The sequence below is a fragment of the Pundamilia nyererei genome, unplaced genomic scaffold, assembly GCF_000239375.1.
Source record: "Pundamilia nyererei isolate P.nyererei 1_Seehausen unplaced genomic scaffold, PunNye1.0 scaffold00022, whole genome shotgun sequence".
NCBI classification, from domain to species: domain Eukaryota; kingdom Metazoa; phylum Chordata; class Actinopteri; order Cichliformes; family Cichlidae; genus Pundamilia; species Pundamilia nyererei.
The window spans coordinates 5,332,768-5,349,027 of NW_005187423.1; the positions used below are offsets into that span (position 1 = coordinate 5,332,768).

Here is a 16,260-nt window from a genome sequence, read left to right on the forward strand (position 1 = left end):
GTATTTACTGTTGGTTCGCAAAGCATCCTTCCACACACAGATACAGTTTCTGTGTGCATATGCTCCTGAGATTGTATACACACATAGACCCACACACAGACATTGCTAAGTATGATGGGAAAGGTTGAACAGGACAAAAGGTTGTGGGACACTTGAATATGGAAAATAATAATGACTTAAAAAAAAAAGACAGTGGCTTTTGATACTGGGATTAGTGAGAAGATGACCCTTTGACTGCTCTGTATATGTCTTAACTTTTACATTAAGTAAGTATTAGTAAGGCTATTAAAAGTTATTAACCGTAGCAATAACCTAGTTAATCTTTCCAAAGCCTTAAACTTCGTAGTATGCAAGTCTGCAAACAAGGTCAAAAGATGGGGTTCATAAAATGCAGGAGGAATGGCATAAGGAGATTACGTTACGCAGCTTCAGGTCAATTGGGGTCAGATGGAATGATGGAAATAACTGCTGCACAAACTAATCATATATAATACAGCTCAACAGATGCTGAAGCTCTGGTCTGACCTCGATTTTCCATGGGAACAGGCATGATATATCAAAATATACAAAAGATTTTTTTTGCTGTAGGACAGTTACATAACTCATTACGCTATTTTTCTGATGGGAGGCATAACATAAGACAACATACTTTGGATTTTCACTTTTCCCAGTTTTAACTTCTTGCCTTTTATCCAGTGCTGCGTTTAGTTTCAGCAATGGGTTAACAGAAAGCAGTCAGTGTAATCTTTGAATCTCTGAGGCTTCAAATGCAATGTTTTTGGTGCTGCAAACAGGACTTGTTAGAGCTTTTTGCTGAAAAGAGCTGCTAGAAAAGTGGACAGATAAAACAGCAATGCATCCTGACAAAACCAAAATAATGAGCTAAGAAGCTAAACTAACTGCAGACTTGTAGTGTTTCTCAGTTTGGACTCTGGTGCCATTAGTGCACTGCCATATACTACATCATGTTTGCTATATAAGCATAAAGCCTTAATTTTAATAGGGTATCACTGCCTCAGTTCAAAGACAGTAAGCTGTATACTTATCTGAAGTTTGACCTTGACATTTACAGCTTGTTGAGCATCTGAACAAACATCTTTTTATAACTCCCACAAGCACCAAACAAGCCAGTGTGAGCACTTTCATGCAGTCAAAATACCAAATGTAAGAGCTGAAGTTTTAACACGAGTGATCGTTTTCTGTGCGCTCACGACTGCAAATGACTTGCTTTACTGATAGTGATCAGGGAAGCTGAACATGAAAGTCATCAGACACGTCAGTGCTGTTTGGTTGCATCAAGGTTGTAGAAACAGCCTTTGAAGTAATGGTTTAAAAAACCCCACTAGATTCATGGTTTCTAATAGGCTACCAAGAGACGAGATCCTGAAATCGTTCAGCAGCAGCAGCTGTGAGAAAGGGGAGCAAACAGCACATACACGCGGAGACAAACACACACAAACGCAGCCCAGCATCAGCTGTTCAGGATGATAAGCTCTGAACTTCCACCATGTATGACACTGCCTTCACAACAACTGTAAAATGCATTTAATAGGGAGCTAAAATAACTTCATCCCCAGGCATAAATATTCACCACAGACTCGTACTGTACTTTATTAATCACACAGGAAAAAACGATTATAGTCGTTAGAATTAATACAATTATAATATAAAAAATATAAAGTGATTAACTGCAACTGCAGGTCATGCTTCCTACTTTGTATGCAGCTTTCCCAAATTTTACAGTGTTCATACAAATGTGTGTCCTTGGATGTAAGTTTAGGTTTCCTTAATTGTTTCCTTGAAATATAAACTACAACTGAAAAATACTCCCTTTGTTTAAAACTCCTGGTTTATGTATGGCACTTGGCAGTGCACCTATTCAGTTATAAATCTTTTCAGTATTTGTGATTTTGTTTACAGCTCATTTAGAATTTTTATATCCCTGTGAAGCTTTAAAACAATAACTATGTGGATTTACCTGAAGTTGTGCATGACCCCAATAACCTTGAAGCCTGATGAGTGTGCTCATTTCATAATGAGTGGCAGTAACTCCTCATTAAATACTTGCTTTCTAGGGACCTAAATAACATAAATGGGATCAATCCAATCTTCTGACAGGATCAAGCTGCTCGAAAATTGCAAATGGGAATCCAAGGCACCTTGTAATTGCTTGTGTGCATGTGTATGTGGGTGGGTGTGAATACATAAGAATTTTCAAAGGAGATTTTGTGCAGACTTCTGACACTTACGTTTTTCAGTTCTTATGGTTGCACTATATAGTTTTTGGAGTATACGCTGCTTCACAAAGTGGCATGTTTGCAGATACTTATGAGACAGGAGTTCAAAGGCAAAGGCAAAGGGTGAAGTCGTCTTAACTGATGTTAGCCATTTCTTAAAGCTTTTTTTCCCTGCTTGTAGGGTTAAATGAACTCCACTATGTATATGAGAGCCTGTTCAGTCATAACGTCATTTCTCCAAAACTGACTATAAAATTATGTCAAGTAGCCCTCTATAAAAGGGACTGAATAGTACTAAACTCTTAAAAGGATGTTACCCCTGCCTCAAAACAAGAAAGCCCAACTTATAACCACTCTAATAATAATGATTATATGTGCCATATTCCAAACTAAAAATAATAACATCCTAACTTTTCTTACAAGTAAGATTATTTTTTCTAGGCTTGTACTAATGTACAAAATATGAATTGGTTAATTAAAGCTTCCCAATTGATTGTGACAGGACACTGTCATTGCTACATTAGAGGAGTGCCAGGGTTGCACTTCACAGAACCAGTAAACACAGCTAACATCCATCTTCAGCCCAGTTTCCCCACATAACAAGAAAGATGCTTACCATGAAAGTGTTTTACTTCCTCAGTGGGAGAATATACACTTGTTTGTTTACTCATAGAAGTTTATCTCATCTGCATAATGTTTAGTAGACAAATTAATATCACGTGGTAAGCTGTCACATGTCTGGAAAACCTCTATTTAAGAATTCTCTACTATAAAAAGCAATTAGCTTGCTATTAGCAAATAGCAATTAGCTTGCTATTAGCATGCTATACAAATAGCAGTTAGCTTGCTATTGTTAGGATTTTTGCAAAAGCCTGAAGTCACGTCAAGACCAAAGCAAGGTCTACCACACAGACAGATTGATTGTGAAGCAAAATTTGCTTAAAATTTCCTTTACATCTTCTGGTAAGACTCCGGCTTCATGCCAAAATCCAAAGATTGGTGTGAATATGAGTATGAATGATTGCCTCTAGGTGCCCTGTGATAGACTGCCTATCTGTCCAGGTTCTTTCCCACTTTTCACCTCTTGCACCTAGAATAGACTTCAGCCTGTTATTGACTAAGATATTAGTGTAACTGCATTAACTTTAGTGTCACACAGTAATATAACACGTCATACTAAATAAAGTAATCACACTAAAGTACCAACTTTGTTGTCACTTACAAAAGCTCGATCTTCATGGGCGGACAGAAAAATGTGCACTTGCACTACAATCAATAGTGGAGCAGTCTTTAACTTTTGAGCAGTTAGGGTATGAACATTATTTTAATTTTAATTAAGCTAAACTGCAAACTGCACCCAGGTGCGCTGGTAACAGATCATCGACACAATGCAAACATTAGCAAAGACAACATTCTAACACAAAGCAAGCAGCAAAGGACACAGAATGATCTTCAAAAGGCAACAAAAGCAGTGATGAGCAGTCGGCTTGTAGCCAAAATTTCTACCCCCACCTGTTTCTGCTTCTCTATGGGGTGGTTTTCAACTTTCTACTTTCCAGCTTTGTGTTTGCACTTAACACAAAGCTAAAATAAACCTTGTGTATGTGTCTATTAAGAATTTGTATTAGTTTGTGGTACTGTATCCTTGTGTTGACATTGTCAGCTAGTATTGTATTTGATAGCATACGTCAGGATGTGTTGTACAGAGAAAGATAATGCATTACTCGTTTTCAGTATTTATGTTTATTCGGAATTATGTTGGTGAATCTATGCAGAGCTTCGGATAAGTTGCCAGCATCTGTACCTGTGCTGGCTGCGTGGATGGTGACACGTGGTCACATTCATAGCCACATGCTCAGAGAAGCACACACACCTGCGTATTTGCATTTTAACATCAATGCATACATTGCTTTATAGCTATTCTCTGCTTCAACATTCTCCATTCACAGTGCCCTTGAAATTAGATGTCAGGTCCCATGAGGATAACAACTGAATCAAATGTAACATACAATAAGAACGTTAGGCTTCAGTTCTTTATTTTAGCTATCAAAACAGGCTCCATCTAATAGTCTAAAGCCCTGAGGCTCTTTTCATCACCTCTTGACTCGGAAGAGTTTTGGAGGAGAGTCGAATGTTTCAGCACCCTCCATGTGACCATCTGCAGACAGTACTTCTGTTCATCTATACAGTAGCCTTCTGTCTGCAGAGCTGGATGTGTACACTCCTTACATAAGTGACAGGACTTCTGTTCTCCTTTTTTTTTAAACAAATGTTCACTTTGAGGAAATAGAGCTTTATCTGGAAAGTGATGGATAGATTACATTCTGTTTCTGCTCCCAGTTGAGTTGCAGGTGATGAGCATATGAAAGACTGCAGATTTTAGGAGAGATGGGCACTTAACTGGTTTTTGGATTTCACTGTGAGTGAGTGTCTGAGAGATTCAGGGTCAGTTAAGCAGTGGCCACTGTTGCACTGTGTTCAAATCTTTTCCATGTGTCCTGGTTGAACTTTATGTCTGTTTCCCTCTATCTGGGTCAACCCATCAGCCCCCTGCCGTGCTCTGGTTTGCCTTTCAGACAGCTACTCTATTAGACTGAAATCACCTGTGAAATACTGAGGTATGACTGAGGGGGGGTTAAAAGGTTTTATGTGGGTGGGATAAGTGAGGACAGTTTGAAAAATCCCTTTTCCACCAGATAATTTGTCTGCATTGTGTGTTCACAAAGTGTTCTTTGTTCATCTGAATGGAAAGAAAACAGACTCATACAGAACAGCTAGTCTTTATTTTGATGATTGTAATGCTGTGTGCATGTTGGTATATGTGTATCTATGTTAAAGGTCTGTTGTGCAAAAAGTTTTTTTTTTAAACCTTGACTGTAATATTTTATTTTTCATTTTTAGAAATGGTGCTCTGTGGTGCTCGGTGGCTGCATGCACTTTTACAAAGTCAGCAAACAGCTTTATCTTCATCAGGGTAATTTCCAGCCGTAGCTCTGAATCCAAAAGGACTCCTTGCATTACCTTTCAGATGGATTGATGATGATGATTTTCCTTTTAGTGAACACTCTTCTTTTTGGATTTGTAATGATAACAGTCACCTACCTGACTGTTTGAATGGTAGATTTCATTTAGAAATTGTCCAACCAGTTTAACGAGTTCTTAGAATCAGTTACTCACATTTCTGCTTTTCCACTGACTGCATCAGTGATTTCCATCCACTGTTTGCTCTTCCTGTCGTGTGGAACCAACTAGCGAATGCTCTAACGATGTTCGGGTGAGTCATTCTTTCACTTTTGGAGTGTTTTCTAGTGTGAAAAAAAAAGGTTTCTTAAATAATTTGCAAAGTGTTGCACTTGGTGGAGGTGTGATCTCTTGTAGCCTAACTACTTCCACATTATTTATTTAGCTCCTTTTATAGGTTTTAAGTCATTATCAGAGGCGATTTAGCGATTTTTATCATGCAAAAAGTGTTATTGGTGTCTGCATTTTTGTAGCCTGCAGAAATCTCTATGCACTGGACAAGAGTTTTGGTAGCATTCTAGTTTCTGTTTGTAGTCCATTTGTAATCCACGCTTTATTAACCAGTCATTTATTGTCAGGGTTCAAACAGTATCTTAAGCCATCAAAATAGAACAGTGTTCATTTTGATGGGCTACAGTGAGGCAACCACCAGGCCACCATGATGGCTTCCTAGAGCATCTTAACCCATCAAAAAGAAATGTGCTGTTAAACCTCAGCTGTTAATATTGCTCAGTCCAACTGCCAATTCCTGTTGTGGACAGCATAATTTTGCTCAATTCTTGCTCTTCGACTTTTAGAGTTTGTTCTGGACTCTTTATTTATGAAATTTTATATTCAATTTTCGTACAGTGTCAGTTAGTCTTGAGTTCTCTATTGCATTAGTGTTCTTAGTTGTTATTTTATCTTTGTTTCCCGTCGTGTCCAGTTTATCTGTCTTTTCTCGGTATCCTGCCATTAGTTTCCCCGTGTTTGTTTACCTCCTTCCTCCCCAGTCATGTCCCATGTCTGTCTGGTCTGTCTGTGTTCTGTCTCCATGAGTATGTTTGTTGTCCTGTCCTGTTGTTTTCTCCCTTCCTGTTTCCATGTTCATCTCCTTGAGTTTCATCCCTTTGTTTCCCCAGACTGTCAAGTCTCCATGTCTGTTTAGCCCCAGTCCCAATGCCAAGTTCACGTGTGAGCCTCGGTGTGTGTGTGTGTGTGTGTGTGTGTTATTTGCTGTTTTATTTTGATAGTCTTGTGTTTTATGTGTGTAATGTACATTTCTGCTTGCCCATTCACATTAGTTATAATTTAGTTCAGCTGTGTGCCCATGTGTTTCCACTTCTCTTAATCAACTTCTTGTGTACATATTGTCTGCATCTCCCTCTGTTCGGTGTTGCATTTTTTACTTCATTGTGTGTATGACTTCTGTCTATCCAGCTAATTGTCAATCAGTAGTTGGTCAGCTAGTTCCTTCTATGCTCTGTTTTGAAGTTTGTTTTCGTTGCATTTTGTGCCAGCAACAAAGCTAAATAGTTTTGAGTTTAATTTCTGTCTATTGAGTCCTGCATTCGAGGTCCACTTCTTTTTTTTTTCCTTTTTTTTTCTTTCTTTTTTTCTTCTTTTTCTTTATAGGGGCTCGTGTCAAACTAGCAAGTATTTCAGGCAGAGCTTCTGGTCACAGCTGTCAAAATAAAACACGTACGCAAGCGAGAGAATCTGCCCATTTAAGTCATAACACGGACCTGATGCTGTGAATTTCCATCAAAATTAGGCTCTTGTGATCTGATATCAATGAGACATTTCTCAAGGCCTTTTACGCCTACTTTCCAGGTGAAAAATACCACAATGAGCTCATATTTAGATTAAAACGTAAAGATCAAGCTCCCCTAGGATGTATAAAGGCTTGCAGAGGTAAATATTCGTCCTATTGTCAGTTAAGAAGTCAATGCTGACATTGCCTCTGAATTTGACAATGCAGTGTCTTTTGGTCTTTTATTTTAAAACTCAAAACTCTGGATTTCCTGTCGTTTTCCTGGTAAGTTTGTGTGACTTGATCCAGCTTAGCTGGCACAGAGGGCAACAGAGCTGGGAGAGAGAAGGATTGATTACAGGTAGAGAATGCTGCGCATCATTAATCAGCACAATGACAAGAAAATAGCTTAGACTCATGTCCCAAACCTGCTGTCTTGCTTTCAGACAGTAATTATAAAAATGACTGCAAATACACACATGGAGGAAGAGAATAAAACAACAGTAATAAGTCATATGGATGACTTACATACATGTAATACTCACTGAAGTTTGGCTTTGATGTTTCTTATAACTGTGAAAATACATGACTATTAACTGTTCAGTCTCTTCCTTCACTCTTTCTTTTCAAACCACAGCACGCTCCTTGATGTGAGCATTTTCCACCAGTGGAGAAAGCGATTTCAGCTTCTCCACATGAATAACAAAGTTGCCATTTTGCTAATTAAAGTCACAGTGTTATGTGTCCCATAAATATCAATTACCGCCGATCAGCAAATACACATTCATTTGAATGGGTCCAGCATGCAGTTGCGAGTGTGCCTCCCACAGCAAAACACAAAGGGTTTAAACTAATACTCTGGCTAATGCTCATTGCACCTGAGGCCATACCTGGATGTTAAGGACTTTAAAAGGCACGCAGTGGGGCTTATATCTTCATCGCGGCATCATTTTTGAGAACAATAACAGGAATGAATTCTTGTCATTTGTCTGTCTGTGCCTTAAGCAGAAGTTGTGGGTCTGTTCGTGCAGTTATTGTTTTTGTGTATGGAGTTCCTTGTGAGATCGTAGCAGATGGCTGATGTTAAATATGAGTATGACGTTAGACAAAACCACTCTTTGCCTTACACCGTTGTGAATATTATTTATATTTAACTTGAGCTTTATAGTCTTGTGGGCTATACATTTGCCCCCACAAGCAAAGCACTCCCCTGTGGGGGAGACATGAATCCCTTGAGAGTTGCTTAAAAAAATCTGCCAAATAAAATATGCTCGACTACCTGCTGTTGTGAATAAAGGATCAGCCAAAATGAGCTAAATTTTTCTGAATTCTGAATGTCTGATATGAGACAAGAAAAAGTAACAGTTGGATGTAGTCAGGTTTTGACCTCTGACATCTCCCTTGTTTGTTTAAGAGTGTTTTGCACGTCTGTGAATCACACTAAAAGTATGTGCATATGTCCTGCGAGATTATCAGCTCGGTAAGTGACGAAGGCTGGCCATCCTGGGAAGCAGCTGTATTGATAAAACCACTTTTGAAAGTTGCTCTTATAGAGTTTTTAATGAGTAAAAGCAAAGACAGGCACGAGATACAGGCTAAAATAGACTTTTTTCTTTGTATTTTTTTATTTCTTTGTTTCAGCTTTCCTTTCATGTGACATATTTATATTCTTGTGACAAAGATCAACAATAGGTTGGTTTATCTTGTCTAGCCAACAGCACAACAGCGCCAAATGAAGCCATTTTCTCGTAACTTTGGCAGACACATGCTTTTATTCACTTTTACAATGATCACTGTAAGCACATTGTTTCCATCGCTGCTCGCTTTCATGTTGTTGAGAGCGAGAGATCGGTCATTCTTCCTCTGACCGATCTCTTTATGCCAATAGCTATACAACATGTATAGTTTGAGAAGGATGAGATTTGGGACGTTTCGAGGTCCACTTCTTGCCTGTCACTCGCCCCTCACTACATGACACTACCTGAATTTATAAGAAATGTAGCAATCGAGATGTCACCGAGCTTAAATTTGTATTACTGCAAGTTCAAAGAGATTTTAGTCACACTGGAAGTTTCTGAAAAATGATCTTCTGTAGGCTACTCTAATATTGCCCTACTTTGTTTTCTTTTTGGAATCGTGGGATGAAAAGTCAACCAAATGCAGATATGTTGTTGCTAAAGGTCTTGCTCACTAGGGAGCAGCTGGACTACTGTAAATCTTAGCAGCACCAGAAGCTACAAGAGCTGTGGCCACATGGTCCACCCAACCTACAACTCCTAGGGGGTTTTCCAAGTACAGTATCTTGTTCATAGTGACCTGATATTCATCAAGATCATAGTTGTGGAATAATAAATACTAGCACATCTGTGACTAAAGATGACAGCATGTTGGTTCACACAGATACAAGTGTTGCAAATTTAGTTCATTTTCATGCCCAGTCTGGCAAACAGGTTAATTTTTTTATATTCTGGATTTGCCACTAGTTCATGACACATGAAGACTATGTAATCAGATTGACAACATGACATTGGACAACTTGTCTTGGAGGCTTTATCTGGAAGACGTGACTGGACCTGTCAGGCTGTGTCAGGCCACCAGCTGTGGGGCCCTGGCTGACATCCAGTGTGACACCACCCGTGGTGTTTTGTCATCTCTGCTCCCTGAACAGGGAAAGTAAGTGTGGCAGACAGGTATTTTCACAACACATGAGCCTCAAAATTGTAGTGGTCGCTGTGGGAAAGAGGCCCAGCAATTTGAGATTGAGACTGCTTAGTTAGATGTTTGAGGTTTTGAGTTGATTGGGCAGTTCTCCCTAGATCTGAGATGTTGCTAAAGTGTCACTTAAGCCGCATCGCACCACTGAGACCCACCGGACATCCTAATTGTGCCACGGGAGAAAGGGAACTCATCGATCATTCCTTAAAAAAACGCAAAAGACAAAAAACATTGACATGTATTATGTGTTGCTGTCGAGAGAGGAAGAAAGGTCTGCTGTTTTAAATTTTTCCTGGACAAAGGACATTGTCTACTTACTCGAGAATATCGCTGAGGAATTTCCTACCCTGTGGGAAAGCTAAAATAAACATTCTCGAATGCCGTGAGTCAGGAAATAACCTTGAATTAAAAACAGTCTGATAAAACCAAGGAAAAATGTGTTGCCATGGTCATTGAGGAAATTTTTGAACTTGCACTGCCTGTGTGTCAGTGTTAACTGCAGTGATTAACACTTTTATTCTGACATTTAAAAATAATCCTCAGGCTACTGCTTTGTAAAAACAGCGCTGGTGCTGGATGCAAAACAGAAATCAGGTTGGCAGTGCATCACGCTGCTTTCCACTCTGCTCTTTCTGTTTGGTACTCCTTTAGCAGAGAGGGCACTTGAGGTCACTTTGCAAATCCCTTCTTTCCTTTGCCACACCAGGGTAGGAATAAACCTCTTCTACCTAAAAACCTTGTCAAAAGGGCTTCTTTTTTCCTACTTTTCTCACAGCAGCTGAAAGCAAATACTTTATCACAGCAAAGGAGAAGACAACTGATACACTACTGACTGTTTTGTCTTATATATTTTATTATTAATGCGCTTTGCTTTTTTGTTTTTCTGAACCAATCCTAGAGTCTTGAAATAGCATTGTAAAAGATGCGAGGGGATTAAAACGGCTGCGAGTCTCATCATTCACGGCTGTCAGCGGCTTCATTCATAAATACAATATTCACAAATGCAATAGTGACCCTGGGACATAATTACTCTGCTTCTTTAGAGGAGTGCCTCCATCTCTTCTCTGTTTCTTCAGTTTTTTTTTCAACACCTTTTTCTCTTGCGTTATTTTTAATGCAATTCAAGTAATTTTCCAACATCAAAGTTGTTGTTGTTTTTGTGTGCATTTTGTCACATTTCTGCGAGCAAAACCAGGAGCTGCCACTCTAAATCTGCCAGGACAGAGTACCATGATAATCCATTTCTTTTTTTACCCTGTCATAGTGACAGATGCAAGAAGTTTTAAGCTAACACACACACTAGAACACATGGGATCCTTTCTTTCATCTAGGTATCATCTTTATATAAGAGCTAGCAATCCAGTATTGGGATTGGCTATTTCACTACAGGTTACAGAATGCCATATTCCATAGTTGTGCTAAAAGTAAGTAAAGTGTTTGGCATACTTTGAATTGAAGAACATGTTGTAGGAGAGTTAGGTTTCACCCAGTTAATGGTAATCAGTTTTTCTTGCAATCATAAATAAAACATGTAAAATATAGCACATATATATGGTAAAGTTTGCACTTTTATAATGTTTGCAGTTCCAGGACATGTGGCTATGGTCCCTAACCACACTGCATTTTCTTCAGCAATTGTTATTACCCATATTTTTAACAATGCTTGTCCTTGGAGGAGCCCTGGAGAACCTCATTTTTACTTTCCAGTCAAATTATTTTCATGGCTGGCTCCCAACCCCCCTGTAACAGCCAGAACAAACATCCTAGTGTTGCGATGTCCAAGTGTCATCATCTATAGTTGTAACGCGCTCTAATTTCCCACTGACCTGTAACATGTAAGGTGTTTTCTTGATGTCATTAACAATTTGTAAATATGAGATAATTGATTTGCTTTATTGTTACAAGTCGGGATGCATGTATCATATGAGTCTCAATATGAGTTGGATTCCTTTGGATACTGTCCCTGCCTGTGTGTGTTTTAATGCAGTGTCTGATTTGTAGATATCTAGACAAGCCTTTTTTTTTTCATTTAACATTTTTTGAATAACTCTGAGCTAACCACCTGTAACAGCCTGTTGTAATCTACACCGTGCTGCAGTCCACATTTTGAGATAACCACAGTCCTTATCTCATACCATTTTGCCTGCTGTGTTAGTTATATTGTTGCACAAATGGATAAGTGTAACTGGAGCCTTTTTCATTCTTAAAAATCTCAATGTGGCAAGATGTATTTATGTAACACTACAAATAAGCTTTTGTATCGTTGTGGAGATTCTGTGGTCACCGAGTGTGAAGTGAAGAGTTTATTACCCCCTTTGCCACTGTTTCATAATTGCTTTTTATTTCTACTACAGAAGTATTAAGTTTGTCTGCTGGGAGATGCACATTATTAAGAACTAAGTGAGGCTGCACTAAACCGGACTCAGTTTTCAGCCAAATAAAAATACATCATACACTGTGCTGCCCGTGTTCTCAGGAACTGCCATTCCTGTTTTCGCACTTTTGTGAGATTGAAATCTTTTGTGTGTTTGTTGGTCAGGAAAAACAACTTTGTTATACAAATAAAAAAGCTTTGTGTGAAAATACAGTCATTTATAATTGAAATTCAAAGTGCAAGATGTGTTTGTATACGCATATATATGTTGTTTACATAAAATATATTTCTATACTAACATGATACATTAACAAATAAGTTATGATTCTCAGCTCATTTATTCTGACCTCAGTCACAAAATGCCTGGTTTGGTTGTGCAGTTTGGACAGAGTGACACATAATATACAGCTTGCATATTCAGACCGACTCCCCCTGCTGCTGACCTTCAGCACATACACATTATTTTATAAGAAGGCTCTTATGGGAGTAAAGTCGCTGCACTCTATAGCAAAATCTGTAACTGGGACATGGCTTGTAGTGACCATGGCTGTAGTATCTATGACAAAGAAGCACATGACTATCTATGGCAGTAGTGCATGACATGTTTAAAGTGGAAACTCACCTCCAAATTAAAATTACACATTTTTCTTCTTACGCGGAGTCCTGATTTTGTAGGTCTAAAGCTATTTCTCCATCGAGTTTGTTTTAGTGAGTTTTTTATGACAGCTATGTAGCTAACATTACAGCTCAGCTGAAGGTCCTTTAATGCTTAGAAATGAAATACTTACTACACAGAGTTACTCAAAACAAGGTTTGTGGATTTTGTTTTATTTTTATAGTAACTTGATCGTGATTTCTGAATATATGAATGACATTGCTCGTGATTTTCTCGAAAAACTTCTGGATCTGGAAAAAGGCAGACATCTCTGTGACTGATGTCTTCAATGCTGAGCAGCTCCTACCTAAACAATTTAGATAAATAAGACTTCAGGCCAGAGAAAAAAAATCTGGAGAGAAATGTCACTTTAATTAACAAAATGCAGTCTTCTCCCATCATGTTACCATAGGGCTAAAGGTAATTCTTCTTTTGGTCTGTTATTAATTGCTGTCTTTGTTGAATACTAAAATGTTTTTCTTTTAGTTGAAGATAAAAATGGGCAAATTAACAAACTCCAAACAGAGAGAAAAAGAGCTGCTGTTTTTTGTATTATTATTATTATTAAGACAGCCAAATTTATTGCTTCTTTCATTTGCATAACCCTTTTTAGCTTTCTAGCATAATGGTAAAAGGGTATTCTAATGATCAGTAAGCCTTTTTATATAACAAACATGCCTTAGGTAACACAGTGCTCTATTGGAACAAAGCAGTTTTGATGCTGAAAACAGGCCCCCGCACTCTGAATAACACCCCAATAAAAAAATGTGTATAAAATGTAAATAAAAACACAATTTTCTTAAACAGATATTTAATTGAAAATAAATTGTAGAAAACATCTAGTGTTTAAACTGGGATTTTTACTGTTTCATTAAGACTATTTGCATTTTGAATTAGTTGGCTGCAACAAATCTCAAAAACATTGCAACAGGCTGGTAAAGTAACTGCTACTACAAATAAACAGCTGGAGGAACATTTCACAGCTAATTAGGTTCACTGGCAACAGGTCAGTCACTTGACTGGCTATAAAAACAGCCTCTTGGAGAGGCAAAGTTTCTCAGAAGTAAAGTTTTGAAAACAAAAAAACCCTACAAATTGTGAAAAAGTTTCAGAACATTTTCCCACAGCGTACAGTTATGAAACTTTGAATTTCTCATCATCTACATACATCTGGATAGTCTGGAGAAATCTCTGTGTGCAACCTACCAGGCCACAAATCAATAGTGAACGACTGATGTTCAGGGCCTCAGGCAGCACTGCATTACAAACAGACATAACTCTGTAATGAAAATCGCTGCATGAGCTCAGGAACACTTCCAGAAATCGATGTCTGTGAACACAGTTCGCTGAGCCATCCTCAAATGCTGGTTAAAGCTCTTTTATGAACATGATCCAGAAACCCAACCATTTCTTCTGGGCCAAAGCTCATTTAAGAAAGACTGAGGCAAAGACTAGTCTGAAAGAAGTCTGCAGAAGAAGTCTGAAATTACATGACATGAAATTACAATAACATGGCTTCATAGCAGACGAGTCCAGGTGCTGAACTGGCCTGCCTGCAGTCCAGAACTTTCACAAACTGAAAACATTTAGCCCAGTTTAAACAGCTGATATGTTTTCGATGTTCTATTCTATAAAACTTTTAATTTGAATTTTACAAAGCGTCTACAAGCACCCAAATATGAAGCCTTATGTTGTGCTGTTCGCTAGCAGACGGTACACAGAGTCAACTCACTCAAGAGAAACGATGCTTATGAAAAAGTCCAATTGATTAAAAGTTGATGAGTTCTTGGCTTAGACTTAATTCACTGCTAATGCCCAATTATGGGCAATAACCGTGTAATTGGTCTTCCCTCTGACTTGGCCAGAGTTTATGTTGGTGTCTGCCAGAGAGTTCATCATTGTCTGCTAGGACCCACTGTAATGATCTAGTAGCTGATTAGGGTAAACAATCACATGCTGATTAGTACATGGTTATAATGAGTCTAAGGTTTTAGGCCTGTTTGAATTAATAATGTTAACTAGGATGGATAATTTGAGCTGATAGGAGGGTAGATCTTTCATATCACTGCAATGGCTTCAGGAGAAAAAAGTGACCGCCCTTGTATGACCCAGTAGAATCCAGCTCTTCAATCCCTTTGGAAAATATGTAGAAAGACCTTGGTATAGCTGCTCAGAGACACTTTGCATTCAGCCTGTCTGAACTAAACTAACTGCTCAGAACAACTGGATAAAATCCAAATTCAGATGTTTCAGGGTAAGGGAGTCATTACTACAAAAATTAGCATTGACTTAGATTATTGAAAAAGTAATTTAGATGGTATGCCATGTCTGGGGATCAGTTCAAAAATCACCATATTCGCTTCTGAGATTATGCTGCGACACCGTAACATGTGGGAAAAGTCAAGCTGACATTAAATGAACTGTGTATCTTCTCAGTTTAGCAGACTGTGCCAAAATTCATTGCAAGCTACATTGGCAAAAAAAAAAAAATGCTCAGATGGGCTTCACTTCTGCCTAAGTCCTAATAGAAACTGGTTTAAAGTGTGGGATTGCAGAAATGGAAAAGGGACACTGCACCAGGCCATATCTCTCCTCGAGCCAAATGAAAACTCAGAGTGATGCGTCAATCACAGGACTAGTCACAGTGACAGAGTCAGTGAGTGAGAGAGTCCAACAGCCAAAAGAGCCACCTGCCTGTAAGCATTTCACCTTGTCAAGGTCAAGGCTGTTAATACTGAGTGACTTGACTTTAAAACCCTGTAACAGGGTTGTTACAGTAAAGAGTAGCTGTAGAAGAGAGGGGGAGGCCACTAAAGTTGACGGTTAGCACGTTGTCTTTACACTTTCTCTGAACGTGGAAACATGTTTTCATTTGGTAGTACACACAGTTTTACTAACTGCACCCTTTTCCACACACACACACACACACACACACACACACTCAGTAGAATAAATAGGAACTGATCAAGTGTTTTGTTTTTTGTTCTGTTTTTTTTTTTTAAGTGAAAGGGGTCACTTTTTAGCCAACCTACAAAATTACAATCTCTCTCTGTTTTTTTATCTTTCTGTTCTGATTATGTTCAATTTAACACTCTGTGGTATTTGCATGCTATCCTGTCCGGCACTGAGAGGTAGACAGACAAAGTTAGCTGCCAGCTGGTGAGCACTATGAAGCATTAAGCTGCTAAAAAGGCACATATTTCCCTGAGGAGTGGGTGGAGGCTGAAACATGGCTAAAGGGAGGGTGAATATTGGACATATATTTATCACATTAACATGACTATTGATAATAATAGTGAGTGCTGGATGTGTTAAGTGTAAAGAAGAAACCATTTCTTTCAGATAGGGCCATGAAGGTTTGGATTTTTCCCCCTTAGTAATAAACACTTTCATTTAGAAACTGGGTTTTGTGTTTACTTCTGTTATCTTTGTCTCATATTTTTGTTTGATGATCTGAAACCATTAAGTGTGACAAACATATAAAAAATGCCACTAAAGTGCTGTTTGTTTTGCATAACCTTTTTTT

General features: G+C 38.5%; 1 protein-coding gene across 1 annotated transcript in view; it reads left to right on the top strand.

Moving 5' to 3' along the window:
* mtnr1aa (melatonin receptor 1A a) overlaps positions 1-16,260 on the top strand; it is a 38,939-nt gene that overhangs the window by 16,025 nt on the left and 6,654 nt on the right. The gene's annotated exons all lie outside the window — the stretch shown is intronic.